The 22,866-nt window shown below is 40.6% G+C and overlaps 1 protein-coding gene and 1 pseudogene across 4 annotated transcripts in view; one reads left to right on the top strand and one right to left on the bottom strand.

Annotated features, from left to right (window-relative positions):
• Window positions 1-22,866, top strand: part of TRPS1 (transcriptional repressor GATA binding 1) — a 264,038-nt gene that overhangs the window by 11,005 nt on the left and 230,167 nt on the right. The window lies entirely within an intron of this gene.
• Window positions 18,155-19,224, bottom strand: LOC311516250 (actin, cytoplasmic 2 pseudogene; annotated as a pseudogene). Its single transcript has one exon. The product of its transcript is annotated as an actin, cytoplasmic 2 pseudogene (transcript).

A 22,866-nucleotide genomic window follows, 5' to 3' on the forward strand; every position in this document is an offset into this window, starting at 1 on the left:
ACTGAATCAGATCCTCTAAGCAAGGCATTACATTAATTAAATTAGATTTTTTGAACACCACCACTTAGGGCTGAATCTTGCAAATTCTTGCTGTTCATTACAAAGCTTACTATTGTAAGTAGTCTCATTGATATCACTAAACGCTACGGTGCAAGGCCCTATCCTGCATTTTGGCTTGTCTGCACACAAAAGTCCACCAGGAGATCATAATTAAAGATTGGTCCTTAGTATTGGCAGAATTGGGCCTATCGTCTTTAAAGAGACACTGTTAACTTTAAATCTACTCAATGTCAAAATTGGGTTGAAAAAAAAGTAATTTTTGCATACTACACCTGCTGCTGAGCCTTCCTGCTAATTGTTGTGGTCTCTGAATCACATTTTATTTTATTTTATCTCTCTGACTGCTCTTCGAAAAGTTCATACAAGCAACAGTGGAAAGTGACTAAAGCCCTGACCCTGAAATTGGATCCATGTGAGCGGACCCTAATTCCCTCACAGAGTCCCATTGAATCCTGCTTGCATCGATCTGTATGACGGGTCAGGAGAAAAGGTGACTGACTGTACACAAAGTATGTATTTGTTATTAATATAACCAAACTGAAAAAAATTACAGAACAATCTATATTTTTCTCTAATCTCTGAAATTTGTAGCAATTGTCAGTATTTGTAACAAAAGCAGAAAAACAAAATCAGACCAAAGTGTGATTTTTTTTTTTAAAGTTGACATTGATCCTTTTGAAGTGCACATGCATTATTATTACTGTTCTGCATAATATCCCGGAAATGTGTTTTTTTGTTTTGTTTGTTTATTGCAATCAATGTATCATTTTCATGTTCTTCACTATAGCACTAGATAGTGCTAATTAAATTAACTTTCATGCTTTTATGCTTTTGCAGTCTCTCTAAAGTGTCTTGGAGATCTAGCAAAGAGAGCAAGTTGAGAGTGGAAATTTGTTCTTTTTTTGGATTATATAAAAAAGGAGTTTTTACAACTCAGCAAACATGAGTACATTCTGGAAAATATTTCTCACAAATGGCAGGTCCCAGGCGGTAGCAGTTAGATAATCTAGTTATGAAATATGGAATCTGAACTCAAATATTGTTTTTTGTGATTTTTAAACTAATGGAAAGTAAGATTTATTAGACCTTAAGTGTCCCGGTGTTACAGATTCATTTGGTGTTCATGGCAGTGTCATATGAACTTTCATAAGAGATTCATTGTAATACTGCATTAGCTAAGGGGCAGTTAAAATGAATTGTTCAGTACTTTAAATTTCCTGTTTAGTTTTCTACCACTCTTTAGTAATTTCTCAGAGTTTTATGTCTGAAAACAATAGTAACTTGTGTATGTGAATATCTTGATTAACAAAAACAACCTGTTGGCTGACTTGAACTATATAGTACTTCGAAATTTACCTCTAAATGTAATTTAAACTACTGACATTTTTAAAAAATTGTGTTTCAGAACTCTAGTATAACAGCAGTTGGTTGTCAGTGGGGAAAGAACTTAAAAAATAAAGTCAAAAGAGTAAGAAAGTGGCAGCTGTAGAATTTATTTTAGTGGTTGAAAGGAGACTCATGGCTAAATAAGCTTTACTTTCTTGGATTTTTAGAATTTATTGCCCAAAAGAACTATATCCTAGTTCTCTGAATAGAAAGAGAACTAGGATATAGTAAAATCCATTATGACATAAAGAACTGTTACAGCATACCTTTTTATTTATTTATTTTTTCTCTCCAGCAAACTGTGACTTCCTTTGTCATGTCACAAGGAATTTCAGATGAAATCTTACCGGAGTAGAACTGCCATAAAAATTGCACTCGTCAGCTATAGCTCTGTGCAGCACACTACAGTACATAATAGTTTTCAGTATGCTACTGTGCTGCTTTCATTCAGGAATAGAACTGGAGTGACTTTCTTGTGCGTTAAAATAACTGGTTTTCCTTTGAAAATCCACAACCCTAAAGAAAAAAGAGAGAAGAGGTCTGATATACGAGCTGAGATTATGGATGTTACAATGCCATTTATTATAGAATACTACAGAAAAAATTACATTGGGACCAAAGTTCCTGTGGATTACCATGCAATGTTTATTACTGTTTTCCTGAGTTTTCCCTAGTTAGGATCTAATCCTGCAATGTCTGGAGCAGTTTGGAGTTCAGAATTTCCCCATTCAGAGAGGAAAACCCTGCCAGCTACAGGGTTTCACTACCGATTTTATTTTTTCTAGTATTTCACAGAATGTGGAGTATGCTTTTTTTTTTTTTTTTTTTTGGCAGGGAATGGTGGGAAGAGGGGACAGTGGGGCACATATCAGTAGTGTAAGTAATATTTCCTGATTATAGTTTGCTGTCAAGGAGACTACTGCAATTCTGTTTCTGTAAAGAAACTCAGAAGTAGTGAATGGAATGAAATAAAGTTGTGTGTATTTCTGAGCAGACTGTAAGCTTTTGCTGTGAAATATTCCTGGCAAAAAGTTAACCCATTTTTCGTTACCCGGTGCTCTAACCAAACTCCATAATGCGATTTTACTACAGATGCATTTGACCATGAATAGTACTTGAAATTCTTATTGTTGTTTTATTCCAATGGAAAGTATGTTTAAATACGCTTCTGATGGTTTCAAAGCTTGTCCTGAAATGGGAAAAGGATATAATTGGATAAACTGTTAATCCTTTGAATTCATAGATTTTTAATTTTTTTTTCCTGTCATATTTTCATCAGTTGCTGTGCTTTGCTTAAAACTATGCTTTTTACAATGATGGTGCAGTCCAAAACTTTACATTTTTTAATTGGTCACAACTCCCATTTACTTCACTGGGAGTTTTGCCCAAGCAAGGATTGCCAAATTTTTATCCATATGGGTAGTAAACTCTTTCAGTCCCATAGTTCTCACTGATGATACACTGTACACCGTATGATACAGTGTTCTTTGTTTCTTGGGAAGACACTGTATAATTTTCAGTTTACTATTGCAAGTTTTAGTTATGAACATGAAATATCATGTTAGAGCTGGAAGTAAAGAGAGGTAATTCTTTAATATCTAATCGAAAAATTAGGAAAAATTAGGAATGAAAGACCTCAGCATGGCTTCCTTAGTAAATGTTTGGTTATCATCTTTACATGATGGAATACACATGTAGAAAAAACACAGAAGTTAATGTTTATTTTTGGGATGCTTTATCATCAGGCAAAGAGAACTGACAGTTTCATGGTTAAGTGCCTAAAGTTGTTTTTGGCTTTGCAGTTGTTGAATTAATCACTGCAAAGTTAACTAATGTTTGTAAAGTTAAGAATTTCTTTTCTTTGTAAAGAAAGGAAGATATTTCATTATACCTGGCTGAGTAGCTTAGTTCTTGCATTAATTGTTAGCAGCATGCTCTTCGACTTCTACTTTCTTGAGTTATCCCAGGCATTATTCTTTAATTGCAGTGTGCAATCGCTGATTGATTGATTTTTATGGATTTCACAGCCATTTGGTAGATTTGGCAGATGCATTCTAAAATGCTGTTTTGTTCTGTTTGGTTTTTTTGTTTCTTTTAATTGCCGTAGAAAACATTGGGCCCTTTAAAATGTGCTATACGGTGGTCTATAATGGACTATACTAGTTAGCTATTTCTATTTCTGACACATTGTCAGAATGGCTTCTTGAAATGGTACTAAATCAGAATTCAGTGAGTCCAGTGTTTTTTGTTTTGTTTTTCACTAAATTTTAGAGATGTCCAAAACAACACCAAATGTGTGCAATAGCTTCTCCTTTGCAGCACACCAAGCAATCTGATATGGAGGAATTACAGGCCACTTAGTTCTTGCTTTTAAAAACAAACAAACAAACAAAAAAACAAATAAACAAACAAAAAAGGCAAAAAAAAAAAACCCAACAAGCCACGCTCAACTTTTTCTCCTGCCACACTTCCATAGAACTTTGCTATGGAAAATATGAAACCCAAACCTCCATTGGAAGGACTGTAAGTTTTTTAAAACCAATTATTCTTATTATAATTTCACAAGGCTTTTTAAAGCAACAAATTATATAGAATCCAGTGGTTCTTAGGATGATAGTTTAACAAATTTAACATGACTTTTTTTAAATAAAATACTGTTACTTTTTAAAAAGCATTGACATTGATAATCCCAGCACAAAGAAACTGTAATGTAAAGGAGTGTAACATTTTTATATTATGTTTTATATTATGAGGAGGTTTGTCCACGGGTTCAGATTAGTTTTCATTAGACTGTTCAGGCTATTTAACATTTTTAAAATCTGTGCTTTTTAGCCTATTAATTTATTCTCTTTTTATGCCAGATGGCTCATTTCAACTCATAAGTTCAGTTATTAATGTGAGTACTTTTTACAATAAAGAAAAAATTTCTAAACACCATCTGAGATTCAGTATATATGGCAAAAGTTACAATTCTGTGCATTGTTTGGAAGAGTCACGGGATGTAATTTATCTTTGGGTGCATATACATTGCATGTGGAAATCATGATTACTCTATAATTAACCATGTATGCTATTTACTAATTTAAACCCACTTTGGGCACTTTATGAAAAATATTGAAAATACACAATTGAGAAGTGTTTTTGGTCACATATCAACGTACAAGTTTCCCGCTATGCTCTCTTAAGCAAATCCACTTGTCTGTATTCCATAACTTACTCAGTATATTACACTTATTGTTTCACTGTAATTTGTATCCATAAGAATGCATATTGCAAACCTAAATTTCAGGGTCATATTTACATAGCATCCAGCAATATGTCGTCATGCAATCTTTTACAAATATGGACAGTCCTTTAAATTCCTTTTCCCTGGATGAGCAAGATGAGCTGGGTGTCATTTTCAAGTTCAGTCTTAACATCCCAGTGGAGAGACAGGGAAGGGGGGATTTAAATCATCTGGGGGCTTTCCCCATTTCCTGAAGGGGAATTTAGTGGCAAAGCCTACCCATATTGGGAACATAATAACCCATCATTTCCATGAGAGGTTTGACAGAGTCAAAGCTACGGTAACAGGCTCTTTAATTCTCATCCCCCACAGTAACAAGGCTCCCTGACCTGAGCTCAAGGATGCGACATGGGCAGGCATCGCCACATATGCTGTGTAATCTTCTCTTGTGTTTGCATGCACACACATTCATGATAGCACATTTCTAAATATGGGCTGCCAAATGCCCACTTTAGTTGAGGTTCAGTTTCTGGTTCTGGAACCTGGAGCACTTTCAAATGTGTGGTCTAAATCCACTGCTGCTGCTAGAGCCCTCTCCATCAAAAAGCGGCTTCTGTGGCTGCTGGCCCACAGAAACCTTGTGAGTTTCCTTGGCTACATAATTATGGAGGCAGCTCCTAGTTTGAAGGGGTACATGTCCCTTTGTAGTGGCTCTGTAATGCTGATTTAGGTATTATCCAACCCCCAATGGGCATTCATGGGATCTGCCAATTCCAGCTACCATCTCTTTAAAAGTTCCTGCCAGTAGCTGGACTCTGGGGTGGTGGGGTATAAGTTCAGTCTCTGGCCTGTGTCTAAACACAGGGATCTGGTCTCCTTCTCAGCAGCAGCTTATGGAGGTGAATAGCTTTTCCATGCCTAGAGCTGTAGGAAGTCCTGCAGACTGTACAGCTTCATTGGGGAATGGGGAATGGGTCTGGAACAGGGAATGGCAGAGTGCACCCTTGGAGTGGTAGGGAGGTCCTCTTAGAAAACTTTTCTTTTTCCTCCTGCTCCTCACAAACAGACCTCAGGCAGTTCCACAATTCCCAGACATGGGAAGCTGAAAGGCTTTTTTGGTTTGTTTTTGTTTAAATCCTTCTGAATCAGCCAAATTTGCATGTTGTTCTGCCAGTACCTATGGTCTTACAGGGCTTGCTTGGTCTAGAAGGCTGAAAAGATTTCCCAATGGATCAAGCTCTTAATGAGCAAGAAAGATTTTTATGTGCTTGGGTTTTTTTAACTGATTTAAACATGTCATAACTATCTTTTACATGAACTACTCAGACTTTGTATGACCATATTAGAAAATGAGTGGTCACCAGTTTAAAAGTCTTCTTTATTCATAGTGCATTTGTATTTAAAATTATATTCATTTGTTTTGAACAAAAATGGAGTCGGGTTTTATTAAAAATAAAAATATCAAAATGAATAATTTGTATTACATGCAGTGTTCCTTCAGGGTTGTTGAAGTTGACCCAGGCTGGTTCTCTTCTGAAACAGGCCTTTCTGTGCCTCTTCAGTAGCTCTTTTCCTGTCCACCCCCCCCCCCCCGCACCCAATATGCCTAAGAGCACCAAATTATTTCATGTAAATATTCTCCAAGGAAACACCTCCAAATATCCATAGTGAGGGCAGGTAGCTGGGTTTTCACCAGATCATTCCTACCAGGGCTGTTTTGTTTTTCACTTATCAGACAGCACTTCCTCCCAGTGAAGAACTACCCCTTCTATCCTCTTAGAATAATAATAATAATTAATAATAAAGTCTTGCAATTCTATTCTGCCTTTTATCCAAGGATCTCAAAGCATTTGAAAAACATTAATTGTCTCTCACAAAGCAAAGTTGAAGTATGATTATACCCATTGCATAGATGTGTAAACGGAAGCAAAGAGAGGCTAAATGATTTGTGTAGGGTGGTCATACAGTGAGCCAGTGGCAAAGTTGGGACTAAACTCTGGATTCCTGACTTCCTACTACAATCGGCAGACAAATTTCCTCCAACACTAGGTGTTTCCATTTTTTTCACACTTTGCTTCCTTTCCTGCAGCACTGCATGGCAAACACTATGTGGGGGTTTATGGGCTGTTCTTGCTGATTGAGTAGGAGCGGATGTTAGTAATATTCCTTTGGATACTGAGGTCCGGGGTTTGGAGCAGTCTCAGCACCACTGCCCACATGCATTCCCCCAACCCCTCGCCACACAAACAGCTTCTAGTGACTCTTAGAGAATCATTGCTCTAGCAGAAGCTCTCCAGCTTTCACAAACTAGCCTTCTCTCATTGTGGCCAAGAGATCAAAACTCACTCCACGCTCACTGGTGCTGCTCTGTGTTTGCCATAAGGTGCAGTACTGGCATCCCTGCTGAGCACATTCACTCTATATTGAAATCATAGCTTTACAATGCTCTCAAGCCCTGAAGGCCTAGGCAGTGAGAGAGCTCATTTAGACCTTATGCTTAGAGTTTGTACCTGGTCTCTTGGGGCCCAGCTAGGCCACTGGATCAGCCCTAAAATGGTTCCCTTTGTGGATATTAAAGTGATATATCGCCGCTCCCTGGGTGATAGAAAGCATTCTACTTTCGGCATTGTGCCTCACAACAATTCACTCACTGAATAGCTCCCCAGCATGATACATGTTCTGTCTTGTATTTAATTATCTTGTAATTATCAAAGCAGTAATGAAGTTAGTAAGCATAAGAATAGTGTATAGATCAATAAGAACCACTGAAAAAATTCAGAGAGAGAAGACGCTGACAAACATGTTATCAACACAGTTGTTTCATCTGTGTATTTTTGTCCCTTTTAGGTCTGGAAAGTTTATTTAAAATAAACATTTAAAAAATTTCACTGGAAAAAAGTGATCTTCAGGTTCTGTTATATGTTAATAATAAATAATTAGCCCCATTCATCAGGGGTTTGCAAAGTGCTGCATAAGTATTAATATATTATTTGCATTACGGTAGGTGCCAGCGGCCCCAGTCTGGAAGGGGCTATTGTACCAAGGAAATGAGAATTCCTACCCCAAAAAGCTAACAAGCAAAGGTCACAGTCCTGCAATCAGGTCTGCAAGAGCAGAACCCTACAGTGGGAACTGTCTGTACTAAGCACCTCTGAAAATCAGGCCCACGTGCTTAGATGTCTAAATGTGGATTTACATGGCTAAGGTTTTACCTCAGTAACCTGTTGAAGCTTTCACATTGAGTCAGTGGCAAGGGGAGGCGGGGGGAATAGAACACGGGAGTCCTGATCTACAGTCTACAGTTCTAACTGCTAGATGATGTGGTTACACATGACACATCAAGAACAGAGGTTTAAATCTGTTCTCAGATGCAGGTCATGTTCTCAGGTTTTCTCTCTAATTTATGCACAGTAACTGCTTATGTCATTACCCATGTATAAATCACTTTCGTCACAAACAATACCATCTAGGTATGCACAACCAACATGTCTCTGGTTTGCACCTGCTGGACAATTAGAGCCTGAATTTATTTCAGGTGTAGGGAAGTTGTATCAATATGTGATGATGCAAATTTGTCTGTTGTCACAACTTTAAATGTGGAAGATGTTTCCTTGTCCTTATTTGGCCGTACACAATAAATATGCTAAAGCTGACCCTTATAACTGACTTCTGAAGAGCAGTGAAAGGGGGGAAAGTGGATGAGATGGGAAGGTTCAAGGCTACCAGAAAAAGTGGGAAGAACTTGCTTCTGTTTATCCTCTAGCTCTGCTCAGCCCAAGCTACTCCTCTACATAAGTGTAATAGGATTTAGTAACCCCTGTTATGGTTAATCAGAGTTAGGCACATGTGTTTAGTGAGGATGAGACTCGTAAGGCAACATATTAAACCCACCTCTTCTGTTTTAGCTGTCATATTTCCTTAGAGGAAATATGTGTAATCCTACCTTTTATAACGTCTAAGTAATACCCATACTTCTTTATTTCAGGCCTCAGAGGTGGCTGTATTTCAGTGGTGGGTGGAACTGAAAGCTATACATAGTCTTGCAAAGTACTCTAGTATTCTTCTGGATAAAGTTTTCTATATAAATGTATACCATAATGTATTATGATTTTGAGAGTTTGTGTTTTGCAGTACATGATATGTGTGCTCACAAAGATGAATGATGTCCCTGTATTTTAGAATGCTCATTAATGAGCTTGTTTTTACTGCTGTGAATCATGTTTTTAATATCTGCTTTATACAAATTTGTAAGACCCTATAAAGACAATCAAAGCCCTTTTTATTTGATAGCATGTAAAGCATGTAAAGCTTCTCTGTTTTATAAATACATTTAGACCTTTTACGCAGAAATTCTTTACCACAAATATGTAAGGACACATACTTTTGGTTAAAAAGTGAGTGGGGAGATATATAGCACTGAAACAAAATAGTATTGGTAGCTCCAAAAAGCCTGCAGTATATCCTCCCTTTGCTCAGAGCTACTGTCCCTGAGTAATGATTGTTTAATAATGGTCTTAAAATAGCAGGGATTGAATATTTAGGCTCAGTGAAAAATGTACTTGATCGGGAAGCCTGTAGAAGAGGTGGGTATTGCTAAAGATGCCAGCAGTTGCCATCTGGTCTGTGTATACTACTGAAACATCAGTTTTGCTGGTTGCTATATCTGGGCTATGTCCTTTAATAATAGGAAGAAAAACATAACGAACACTCATCATGTGGAAACCAAACTGAAAGAATTCGGGTAGCCAGGGTTGGGGCCATATTGGCAATTTGCTAGGAGCCTGAGGGCTGCAGGTAATTTGCATAAAAGGTTTGAAAATTGCTGCCATCTTGATCTTTAGTCGGCTGGCCACGTCTCTAAGTCCCAGCATGCCTTGCTCCACTTTGATCCAGGTGGCTTTGATCTAGATGGAACATGTAATTACCAAGGGGCTGCACCTCTTCAATAAGAGAAGTGGCTCAGCATTGTACGCAGTATTGCAGACCACCGAAATGATGAGTTTGCCTGCAGAAAGACTTTTAAAAAAATATTATATTGTATTTTTTGGTCTGTCTTTTGATTTTTTTTGAGCCCCCTCTGCCCACGCGTGTGAGTGACAATTAGTGTTGCCTACTCTTCCAAATGTATAGAATGAGGTGATTTTAGCCCCACATCTGCCCATCCTCTCAACCGCCAAATCAAGCCTGTACCCCTGCTCCCCACATCGGTTCTGCCTTCACATCAGTTCTGTCCCCCAGCCTCAACTCTGCTCCTCCTGCAGTGCATGGGACTCTTCACCCCCCTCTTCCAGTCCTGCAGGGAGGAGGAAGAGGTGCAGGGTGGATTCCCCTTTTCCCTCCTTCCAGGCTAGAGGGGGCAGCTCTTCATCTCCCTCTCCCCCTTCCCAGGGCTGACATTGCAGGGAGGAAGAGGGGAGGAAGGAGGAGCAGAAGAGCCCTCCTTTTGCACATAGGGGGGTGGGGAGAGCAGAACTGCCCTGAACTGCTGGGTTCTTTTTGCTCCCTCCTCTTTCCTCTCCTGTTCGGTTCCTGAATGGAGAGGAAACCTCTGCCTCCTGCTGTTCCCCAGGAGGCAAGGAAGTGGGGAAGGCAGCCAGTCAGAAGAGGCTTGCCCTCTCAGGCAGGGCTGCAATTTGCCTGAGGGCTGGAGCTTCTTGTGTCATCCTGAGACTCAGACTTATTCCAGCCCCAGCTGAAATCCCTTGACTTGTGAAAAAAAAAAATCACAGGGTTGGCAATATAAAACTGTATAGGCCTGCATCTCTTGGAAAGAAGGGATGCCAAGTGTGGTAATTTTTCTGTGCAAGCCAGACATTGTCTTTGTCCTCTACATGCCAGATATGTCCAGTCTAGGTGTTTCAGATCATCTAAGTGTGAATGGCTTTTAGTTTTCAGTATCTACCTCTCTGATAGTTACATGCTTTTAAAGGCTAGATGTGCTGTTTTACACTAATGCAGTTCCAGGCCTGAGTTAAACATTCCTCAGTGGTGCGAAGAGACTGTCTCCTTTCCTCTGTTTATTGCTCTGTAGAGGCTTGGGTGAATCAGTGTCCTGCACAGAAACCCTTTTGTATTTTTTTAACCAGTTTAGTAATGAAAAAACAGCTTGTGCCTTTTCAATAGAGATAACTGTTATCTCTTATAAAAGTCTACATAAGTGTAAGTAATTGCCTGCACTTGGCTCTGTTACAGTGGAAAAGCTGTGATCAGCAAACTCATATTGGACTGTGCATGTAAAGGGAAGTTATTGAATGATATGGGGACATGTTGGAGTTAATCCTTGTAGTTCTTTCTTTCCTATCTTATTTACACTGCTTTGAAAGTCTTTTATAACTAACTGGTGTCTTGGGAGGGAAGGGAAATACCATTTTGGTATGTACACTTTAAAGTCATCGAGCAAAGAAAGCTTTGCTTGGATTGGATTTAAGAAAAACAGATGTACTTGCTGTATATCAATCAGGCTTCCTTTGTTCAGCATTTACGTTCTGAATCTGTTTCATGAATGAACATAAAAGATAATCTGAGGTTGAGTTTGTTTTAGTGGGTTGGGTCAGTATAAACTAAAGCAAAAAGTAAATTTCTTTTTTGATACCTCCCCCCACCCCCAAATCCATTAATGAAATATGAATCATTTCTCTTGTAACTAATTCATGAGTAGCTAGGGCCAAAGTGAATTGTGCCTTTAATAGAAGTTTGAGGAAAGTCAGTTCTCTCCCTTCCCCCCCTCCCCATTTGGCCCAGGGCTGAAAAGAATGCTGTGTGTGTATGTTATAGAAATGAGAGTCACGAGTCACGTTTGCATTCACATGAACCTTGAAGCCTGCTGCAGCTCTGGTGTGTGCACTGCGACCGAGCTGTCCGTCTTATCACAGGAAGTGTTGCGGAAAACAGTTCTCTCTTTCTTTGCCCAGTTCCCAGAATGTGGTGATTAACGATTCTTCTCTCCTCGAGCCGACCATTCAGATTGGTCTCTGATTGAAAAGAAACTACCAATCATTGCCACTTGATTTGTAGGCTGAGCACAATTTTTTCCCTCCTAAATTAAAAAACCCAAACAACTTAGATTTTGTCTTTTGAAGCTGTACAGTAGATTTTTTTCCCCCCTTAAGATACCATATAGAGCAAAATTCTGCTGTCCATACTCAGAGGAACAGTCCCATTGATGCAAACAGGGTTTTTCTTATCATGGGCCACTTTATAAACCCTGAGACACCACTGGAAATATGGAATGACTTTTATTTATTTCAGTTGATTTAGTATGTATGTACAGTAGTCTAATGGTGGTGGGAGTCTGCCCATTGTTTGTAGATAGATTGAATATGAGATTCTGATATAAAGTGTAACTCTTTGTGATATAAAATAACAAGCTGGCCCATGTGCAATCTTGGGTGAGTAGCAGTCATATATATCTCTATAATAACAATATGAAACAAATAATTGACAAGAGGAGACATGGATGTATCAAACCAAAATTTAAGCAGTTTTTGGTTTACCCTTTAAAACCTCCTTTTCTGAGCTTTACAGGTATTAGGACACTGTTTCAGAGTTGGTGAAAGTAAGGCTTTTGTGGTACTTGCTAGTCTCACCGGTGGTAGCCTTACCTTCACGTAGCTCTGTGACTGATAAACTCTTCAGGGTTTGTATCAGTACTCTACACAGTCACATTTTCTGTCTCCCTTTCCATATAATCTTGCTCCAACTTTTAATGTCATCAAAAGTAATAACAAAATGAACCAACTGAACTGACTTGCAAATGATTTATTAAAACCAACAAACTGTGGTGTTATGTGCTGAATTGCAAGAGGCCCCTGGTGCGGGGGGGAGGTGGCTCCGTGTGCTGCCCCTGTCCCCAATTGGAGCTGCAGGGGCAGTGCTTGCAGGCACAGGCATCGCAAGGAGACACGCTGTCTCGTTCCTCCCAGGAGTGCGCAGAGACGTGCCAGCAGCCGGCTGCTTCCGGGAGCGGCATAGGGCCATGGCATGCAGGCAGCCTGCCTGAGCCCTGCTGCGCCGCCGGCCAGGAGCTGCCTGTGGTAAGCGCCTCCCGACCGGAGCCTCCACCTCACACCCCCTCCTATACCCCAACCCCCTGCACCAAACTCCCTCCCAGAGCCTGCACTCCTCACCCTCTCCTGCACTGCAACACTCTGCCCCAGCCTAGAGTCCCCTCCTGCACCCAAACTCCCTCCCAGAAAGAAACTAATATAACAGCTGTTCTAAGATAAGAAGTAGGCTATTTTGAATTAACTATATTCTACATGTTTGAAGACTGAAATGTAACCACAGAACGGCTTCATGTTAATTAAAAGGCAAGTTTAGTACAGCGTTAATAGCCTTGATGCCATAATTGTGATAATTTTGTTTTAAATTAGGAAAAAGACTTGTATACAGGGGCTCACAAAATCTAATAGCCCTGGGCCCACAGGAGAGTCAATCCGGCCCTATATATGACATAATATTAAAAATACTTTAAATCTCAAAGGTTATGTATGTAAGCAGTGTCAGGATGAGCTCCACCCTGACATCTGGTGGTGAGGTGTGGCAAGTTGTGGAAAAGAACTTCAGGGGCCGATCTCATTTGCATAGGCACACCCACCACGCCTAGAATGAGACCATAGCTGCCCAAATGGTCACTTTGGCTGCTGTGGGATCCCCAGTGTCTCTGTTATTGGGGCAGGAAGAATAAATTGTTATTACCCTGATTATGGGAACTGTGCTTGGAACTGTACGTGGCCTTTTGTTATGATGGAGGGATTCACCATCAACTAAGTAGCACTCGCTAGGCAAGGGTCATGGGTTCCAAAACTGTGTGAATGGAGAGAGGCTGGGGACAAGTAGTAGTACTTGGTGGCATGGGCCCCTTGGTGAGGGCCTTACATGCTGATTGCACTTCCTCCTCTCTCCACTGTGGAATATCAGAGCTAATTTTGATTTCATTAGAAGTCTAGTTATAGGCTGCTGAGCTCACTTTGGGCTGACAGTGCACCAGCACTGGGGCTCCCCTACTATAAGCTGAATTCACCTAAGAGCTGAAATCACTGAGTGTTGTGTTAAGTAGTGGGGGAGCCTGAAGATATATTGTGGAGCAGTTTGCGGGACGGCTGGTGAAGCAGTTCGACGCGGAGCAGTGTGTGGATGGCAGGAGCTGCTTGTGGGCCGTGGAGCTGAGTTCGTGGGGCAGCTGAGCGAAGGAGTTCGTGGGGCGGCTGGCGGAGCGGAGCGCAGCTGAGCGAAGGAGTTTGTGGGGCGGCTGGCGGAGCGGAGCGCAGCTGAGCGAAGGAGTTCGTGGGGCGGCTGGCGGAGCGGAGCGCAGCTGAGCGAAGGAGTTTGTGGGGCGGCTGGCGGAGCGCCGCTATGGAGCTATGGGGCGGTCAGCTTCAGATCACGTAAGGTGCCTCTTACCCCTGTCCCATTTCCACCCAGGTTGGGAGGTAAAGCTCCGCCGATAAACTTTCGAACTCTGGGGCTGCCCTGACCAGGGACAGAGACTTTTGGGGCATTGGACTTTTGGGACTTTGGGTGATTTGGGGTTGCTGGACTCAAGAACCAAAGGGAAAAGGGCATGCCCCAATTTGCCTGGGGTGGGGTTGTTTTTGCTCATGGGTTGTGTTATGAATCCTGTTGGTGGTGTTTCCCCAACATAATGCCACATTGTTTCTCTCTGTTATTAAAAGACTTTTGCTACACTCAGACTATGTGCTTGCGAGAGGGGAAGTATTGCCTCTTGGAGGCGCCCAGCGGGGGTGGTATATATTTTCCCAGGTCACTGGGTGGGGGCTCGAGCCGGTTTGCATTGTGTTATTGGAATGGAACCCCTAGATATTGAACCCGGCCCTTGTTGCTGCCAACTCTGACGGGCAGAAGGGTTACATGTAAAATATTTTTTTTAAAACGCCACTACTTTGCAGAAATATGACATACACTAAAACATTCACTTATGCAATTCTCTACCATCATAGCACAAATAATCACAATCATCGCTGACTAAATGAGTTTAAAATGGGCTGTGCACTAGCCTCCCCTTCATTATTTGGAGCATTCAGCACAAAATCCTAACATCACTTTTAAAAAAAAATACATGAACTTTTTATAAAGCTCGTTAAGCTCATTTGGTGAAAAGTGCTATAGAAATGCAAAGTACTATTATTTTCAGGTAATGTGAATTGTGTACTTTTAAATCTTCCATACTTCTCCCAATTTGGAGTGTGGTATTGAGACAATTTGATCGTATCTCCTTCCACCCGGCCTTTTCTAAATATTGAGCAGAATCCTAATCCTGAACGGCCAACTCTAAAAACTGTAGAGAGTCAGGAAAAATTGTGCAGGGAGTTTATAGAACATGGACAAACATCCATTAGGAAAAAATGGGTCAGATCCTGGAGCTCTTAGTCACTTGAATAAGGGCTGCAGGAATCTGCTCCTATGTTTTGAGACTAATGTACTCTTTTTTTTTTTTTAACTGCTTAGAAGGTGCTACAAAAATCAGGTCAAATCTAGAAGTCCCATTGCAGTTAGTGAGAACGTTGCCTGAATAAAGTCCTCAGGATTAAATCCTTGGATAATTTTCTCCAATGCCTGTGGCAGAGGAGCTGTAAAACATGACCATATTAGAATAGTAGGGGTTTATGTCTACTTTTGCATAGCCTTAAATGTCTATCTGAGATGTAGGCAAGTGGAGAATTAGGCACACAGAGAGAGAATAATAAGTAACGAGCTGCAAACTACTTTTTTAAAAAAAGTTGACACTGATGCATCCTTTTAAGGTAAAGACCAAAAAGAATCTTTTTAAGTTGACAGAAGGAGATGACTTACTGACGTTATCCAGGGCAAAAGAGATAAGCAAATAAAAATAGTATTCCATTTCTGTGTGATAGCTTGCACAGAGAACAAATATAAAAATGTACTATTACTGTGACGGTGGAGTTGATAAATCAGATGAGAATCTGACCATGGTAATTTCAGTGGGTTCCAGTGCCTCGATCTTGCTGTCCGTAATAGGGACTAATGTAAATTGGATCAAAATGGGCCAGAACTAAATTTTATTCAGAGATAACTTATTGAACTTCCTGGTAAAGTGGTAGATATTAGCTGATTGTTAGAGATGTGTGTAATTGTTAATAATGTTGTTCTTTGCAACAACTGTAGGTCACCAGAAAATAATTACTTTTGTAAGTCCCAGTGCCCTCAAGTGAGACTTTATTTTGGAGTAAAACCACCCCAAAATAGCATGCTCTCAGAATTAGGTTGCTAGATGTATGTGTGTGTGTTTGTGTGTGTGTGTGTGGGGGGGGGGGGGAGGGCAGCAGGAATGGACGGTGTCCCCAGGAGCTATGGGACCAGTTTAGCACCCCATACCTTTGGCTTCTGTACTGGTTTTGTTTCCATTTTTCATAGATTTTCAGGTCAGAAGGGACCATTATTCTTCTAGACTGTCCTCCTGCCTAATAGAGGCCACAGAATTTCACTTTTGCAGCCTAATGCAGAAGATGGGTGAGTTTACTAGTATGTCATATAGAAACATGGATTCAATCGAGCAGCCTTTTAATTTCAAGAAAGGGACACCCCTTCCATCCTTCCCTTTTGTCTTATTTATTGTAGTTTGCTTACAATAATGTAAATGAATTTTATCTTTTTTCGAGGTAGTACTTCCACTTTGTGAGTGGTAGAGATGCTGCTTATAGTCAAATCTGTTTTGTCTCGTTTATTCCCCTTTCTTTTCTTGCGTGTTGACCTCACCTTCTTCTGTCCTCTGATCTCCTCTTCCTTCTCCATTCTATATCTTTTTATTCCCCCTTCACTTCTCTTTATCTTCTTACACTCCATTTATCAGTTTTCTTTCACATTCCCCCGATCTTTTCCTTCCATCTGCCTATTCCACCCATGCATGGACATGAAGAACGTGAGGGGTTGGCTGGGAGCAGAGCCTTCTGCAATGAAGGGAATGCAGCATTTGGACTGAATGCCGTGTTCTGTCATGCTTGCAGAAAAGAAGTGCTGCTTCTAGCCGAATGCTTTCCGCGTGGTGGTCTGGACAGCAGTTTTATGGGGTGAGTAGTAGATAATGATTAGGCTTGGCTCAGCAATAGATTTTTTTCAAGGCAGTGGGATCCTTTCATGATCTGCTTAGAACTAGTACTAATCAAATTCTGGGAGCCCTGATATAATTTCAGATCTGCCTGAGAGTCCTTGAGAATTTACGAAGACAGACAGTGAGACCCTAGTTGGACTGAATACATGCTGAACAATGCTTCATGGTAGGGTACAGAGCTTTGCTACCACTAGGTTCAAATCTAACATTTTCATATCTTATTGATGACAAGTGATTGCCACATGATGACTGTTGGACAGTCTTGATTCCATTGCTGTCAGATGTGCCCACAGTCCAATAACCGCACTCTAGCTGGCTCCCAGCGACGACTTGGTTGGCCATCTCAGCAGAGAGGCCAAGAATTGTCAATAAGCTGTCTTTCAATCTTCAGACCTTGTGACCGGTGCTGTACCTATTCTGCATGCAGAGGTCTTGAGTGTCAGTATCTTTCACAAGTGCTAAAAAACAGACTGTCACCCCACTTATTAAAAATATCTCCATGTAGCAAAATGAGATGCCAAAAAAATCCCACCGAAGCTAAAAGCATTGGTTATTAAGAAAAATATATCACAAATGAATATTTTTAATTGATATCAGTGCAGCAGAAAGAAAGAGCAATAGCTGTATATCTGATGAAGTGAGCTGTAGCTCACGAAAGCTTATGCTCAGATAAATTGGTGAGTCTCTAAGGTGCCACAAGTCCTCTTTTTCTTTTTGTGGATACAGACTAACACAGCTGCTACTCTGAAACCTATATATTTCTGTCATTTTTGAAGGAAAGAACCTCATAACAAGTCATCATAGTGTTTACAAAACTGTAACCTGAAGAAACAGTGTGAAAGTTGACCAGTTCAAAATGAAATGTACTATAAGCATTTAAAGAATCATCAAGATTTTATCAGTCCACATACATCAAGACTCCTCTGCTGAGCCACCAGCTGTCATCCCTGTCCCTCCTCTCTGTCAGCGTACTAAATTCTGTTGAACAAGCAATGTATTGCAAAAGCCCAGTGAAACTGGATAGCTCAGGACCTTGATATTTTTTTTAACTGCATCGCTTTATTTTCCCTTACACAATGATTATTGGGCATTATAATTTCTCAACTGCAGGATGACTTACAAATTTTGGTTTTCTGCTGTCATGTGAGAACATTAAGGCAACATACAAAAATCTTACATAAATTAAACTTGGTGTAAAATTTACATGTGTAAATGCAAAGTTGCAGCAACTCAAGTTGAGTAACTTTTGCCCCAAGGATGTTCTGCTGGGATACAGGAGGGGTAAGAAAATGAAAACTGGTTCATAAGGCTTGGATGTAATGTTTTCCAGACTTGCTAGAAGGGCAGCAACAGGACTAAGTTCTTTGATGAACTCCTCCTACCAGCCTCGCTTTGTGTATTGGAAGTCTGACCTCAAATACCCTGTACAAATCAGTCTCAAGCCCTGCAGAGTTTAAGTGAGATGCCATTAATCAATACTAGCCAGCTACCAGAACTACAGTGTCACAGGCAGATTCTCTTCCACAAATACAAGTTAACCCTAGCATTTTGTCACAGGAGTGATGGCACCTGTATCAAGTTTTAGATAAGATATGTACAGGGTATTATGCTAAAATGTACACCAAGGGACCAGTTAACTTGAATACAGGGTCAAATCAGTGACAGCTCAATCCAACACCGATGTTTGTCTCAGACACAGACTTTCCAAGGGCAAGTTTCTTTTAAAAGAAGCCTTAATTCCAGTTTTGTGAGGCTAGCATGAAGTGTATAAATTTGCCCAGGCAAACACAGACTAGTGAAAATTCATGCAGCAAATGCTGTGCATCTGCTAGTAGTCCATTTAGAAGCATTTACGGTGGACCATGGATGGGCCAGACTCATCATATTCCTGCTTGCTGATCCACATCTGCTGGAAGGTAGAGAGGGAAGCCAGGATGGAACCACCAATCCAGACAGAGTATTTACGTTCAGGTGGAGCAATAATCTTAATTTTCATTGTACTGGGTGCCAGAGCTGTGATGTCCTTTTGCATTCTGTCAGCAATTCCAGGGTACATTGTGGTACCCCCAGACAATACTGTGTTGGCATACAGGTCCTTTTGAATATCTACATCGCACTTCATGATAGAGTAGAAAGTGGTCTCAGGAAAGCCACAGGATTCCATACCCAGGAAAGATGGCTGGAAGAAGGCCTCTGGACACCTGAACCTCTCATTGCCAATGGTGATCACCTGACCATCAGGCAGTTTGTAGCTTTTCTCCAGGGAGGAAGATGAAGCAGCAGTGACCATCTCCTGTTCGAAATCCAGTGCAACGTAGCACAGCTTTTCCTTTATGTCACGTACAATTTCCCTTTCAGCTGTTGTGGTGAAGCTGTAGCCTCTTTCTGTCAGAATCTTCATGAGGTAGTCTGTCAGGTCTCGGCCAGCTAAGTCCGGACACAGGATGGTGTGGGGCAGAGCGTAACCTTGGTATTGAGAGGCAGGTAGGATCCTGGCTCCATTGAAATCAGTGGCAAAACTCCCATTGACTTTAATGGGGCCGGGATTTCACAGTTTTTTTTATCTCCAAGGGCCTGCTTCAGAGCCCATTGAAATCAACAAAAAGGCTTTCATTGACTTCACTGGACTTTGGATCAGGCCCTTGCCTCTGGCTGAACATCAGCTTTGTTTCTTGGTGACCAGAAGTCACTTGGTATCTGTTTAGTGGCCGGTGTGAAGTGGATAGGAAACTAAACTTACTGTCTCTAGACATGGTCTGTCCAAGTCATGACCGAGGTCAGGTAATGTCAGTTAAATAATTTATTCAATATTTTCCGTTTTAAAAAATCCTCACATTTTTCCCATTGTTGAACTAGCTCTAGTTGAGGTGCATTGGCAGGGCAATGAGAGGAAGATTGCAGTGCTGTGTGCTATATATCTTCTGTGCATAAGTAGAAGAGTAAAGAACTAGCAGTCCCGTACTAACTTGCCTTTATAAAAAATAGAGATTTGCAAGAGCTGTGCTGAGTGTGTCATATACACATACACAGATGATGCAACTTACTCACACTAGTGAGCAAAGCTGGCAAGTCTAAATTTGTGGATCTTGTTCTTAACACAAGCTTTCAATGTGATACCTATAATGTTACAGATGAAAAAAAAAAATGTGATTATATTTCCTTCACCGTAGTGGAAAGATTGGTCTCTTGAGGCTAGTTGCTTGACCGGAGATGCAAAAAGTAACTCAGAAAAAAAATAGAAAAAATTATTGCCACTTAACGCTGAAGAAAAAACATTTTGCGTATGTATTACTATAAAAGAATGGCAGGGTTGTACACACTGGGGGAAAGTATGTGTTTGTTCTGTTTCGAACTGTTGCGGAAATTCTGTGCAGTGTGCCACTCTGCTCAAACTGGTTCATGTATCCGTTTTGTTAGATGCCCCAAATGTAGCTGTGTCAAATTAAGAGAAAGTTTTTGTTTGGGAGTGGTAGTGGGGAAGGCATGTAAAATATAGATGGCAAAGCTTCCAATATGGTTTATCTAAAACACTGTTATTATTTATTGGACATCAAAACATAATTAGTGCTTTTCAAAACACAGAGGAAGACTTGGCCTCTTCCCTCAAGAGCTTACAGTTGAAACAGACAGGCAGCACAATTCGACAACAAAAAAACTGGCTGAGTATTACAAAGCAGTGGGGTTTGTTTGTTTTGTCTATAAATGGCAGTGGGGTAGGGAGTTAGGAGCACAGGGCTGTTCTACACCTAGACTGGTAGTCTTGGATAAATTAGTTCACCTTCCTGCCTCAGTTTCCTCATCTGTAAAATGGGGATAATAACACTTACCCACCTACTTCTCAGGAGAGTTGTGAGGGTTAATTAGTTAATGCCTGTACAGCACTTTGGGTGCACCTAGTGCTATAAAATGCTATGTATGATCATTTTAGTGGTGAGAAGAGTTGATATATATAGCATAACTGTGTTACTGACTGCAACCATTCAAAAATTAGAGTCAGCCCCACTCAAAATATCATGAAATTTGTCTTAATAATCATGAGACTTAAAAAATAATTTTTGGAATTGTCTTTATTTGCCCTCTGGGTTGTGAATCTTCAGTGTTTGTTTTCAAGCTTTCCTGTGCGACACTGAAGGCTAGAGACTTTTTTTTTTTTAAATTGAAAGTTGTCACTCTCCTATAATCATTTGACTCCAGGAGCTCGGGCTCTAAGAAAATGACACAATATTGTGAGAGGTTTCAGAGTAGCAGCCGTGTTAGCCTGTATTCGCAAAAAAAAAAGGACTTGTGGCACCTTAGAGACTAACAAATTTATTTGAGCATAAGCTTTCACGATGAAGTGAGCTGTAGCATGAGAATATTTCAATGTGTGGTGGACTAATGTTAGTAGGCCTCACAGAAGTAGGAATTTGAATAAGGGGAGAGTTAATCTTTGGTTTATCATGTGCCATAGCGGATATTACACAAACCATATATTCCAGGAGTGGGAGCTCTTTTTAGAAAAAAATCTTTCTATCTTAGGGGTGCATATCGCCTGCATTATTGGAGTGTCTGAGCACCTCACAATCTTTCAATGCATTTAGACTTGAATTTCGATTCGGTGAGGTAGGGCAGTGCTATTATCCCCATTTTACAGATAGGAATTTGAGGCACAGAGAGGCTAAAAGAAGCTCAAAGTCACCCAGGAAATCTCTGGTGGAACAGGGTGTGTGGTGGAATGCAGGTTTCCAGAGTCTTCGACTAGTGCCATAACCACTGGCCCGTCCTTCTTTTTGTAATTAAATTATATTTTATGAAAGCATAAAAATGAAATGAAAAAAAGCAAAAAAAAAAAAAAAAAAAAGCAACTCCAGACCAAACCAGAGAGAAGTGTGCCCTTCATTTCAGGAAAGCTCAGAATGCTCTCAGGAAGCCTAGGCAAGACCCCAACAATGTGTTGCACCCAGCACCGGAGCTCCTGCACGGATTGCAAACTGATTGAAATGCAGAGACCAAACTTCTGGAACTCTGCATTGCTGGGATGTGACTGTACAGCATTGTTGACTCATGTCTTAAAACTGGTTTTCTTTCTGAGTGTTTTCATTACTTTCCCACTTTTGTTAACCCTTGAATATTTATAGTTACAGGAAGCAGTGCAGCGAAGGTGTAAGGAAACCGCTGTCTAGTGCTTTCTTGTGGGTTCTGTTAATCCGGACTTCATAGTTATTCAGTACAGTTTTGCTGTATGAGCTTGCACAGTATGTTGACCATTTGTCTAATCCTGATTCCTAAATTAATGACACTTCTTCACTTCTTGATGTTGCATTATAGCGTTCGCTCACCAGCTCCAGGAGAAGGAGACATGACTTGTTTTTGACCAGTTCAGGGTCTGACGTGAGCATGAATATGGTACTGTAAAAACATGATAGAATGGGAATATGGCCCCGGGAAGACTTTCAAAGGCTGATTAACAGCTGTTTGCTTGTAAAGAGGATTACACATGTTAGCCGTGAAGCCCTACAAGTACAATTAAACACGTGTACTTGAAACACAAATAAAAATTCTAGACCTCATGCAAACCCTTACCCTGACAAGTCTGTGGCTAAAATGAAAGGGATCTGTCTTTTGTTATCCTTTCCTGTGCTGTATGTAATGTGCAAAATCAACATGTGCAGTGCTTTCCCCCCCCTCGCATATACTTCTTGGGAAGGGTATCAAACTCCAAACAGAGTATAAGCTGAGAATTATGAAACTTTGGGCAAACGCACTACTCATTTTTGGGTTTTGGTAGATCTTGATTTCATTGCCTGCCATGGGCTTACTCTCGCACACTGTCAGTTGGCCTATTGCGGTGCATATGCTTTTTCTGTTGCCACACCATGTGGTTTTTAATAAGTTTCCCAGGAAATCACTGCAGTATTTCTGTCTATAATTGAGCTTCAAGTCCCTGCAAACCTTATGTTGTCTTTTCTGCTATTCAGATAATTCTACACACAAGATCAGGTGTAAGTGTAAGCAGACTGCCAACATGGCAGAGCTGTCACAAAGAAGAGAACTTCGTGCAGTGGAGATAGCACCTCAAGTGTTCTGCAGGCTAACCATCTAACCCTATTTTTGATTGGCATTATTG

Source organism: Lepidochelys olivacea (assembly GCF_965140295.1).
Source record: "Lepidochelys olivacea isolate rLepOli2 genome assembly, chromosome: 2".
Classification (NCBI taxonomy): Eukaryota; Metazoa; Chordata; order Testudines; family Cheloniidae; genus Lepidochelys; species Lepidochelys olivacea.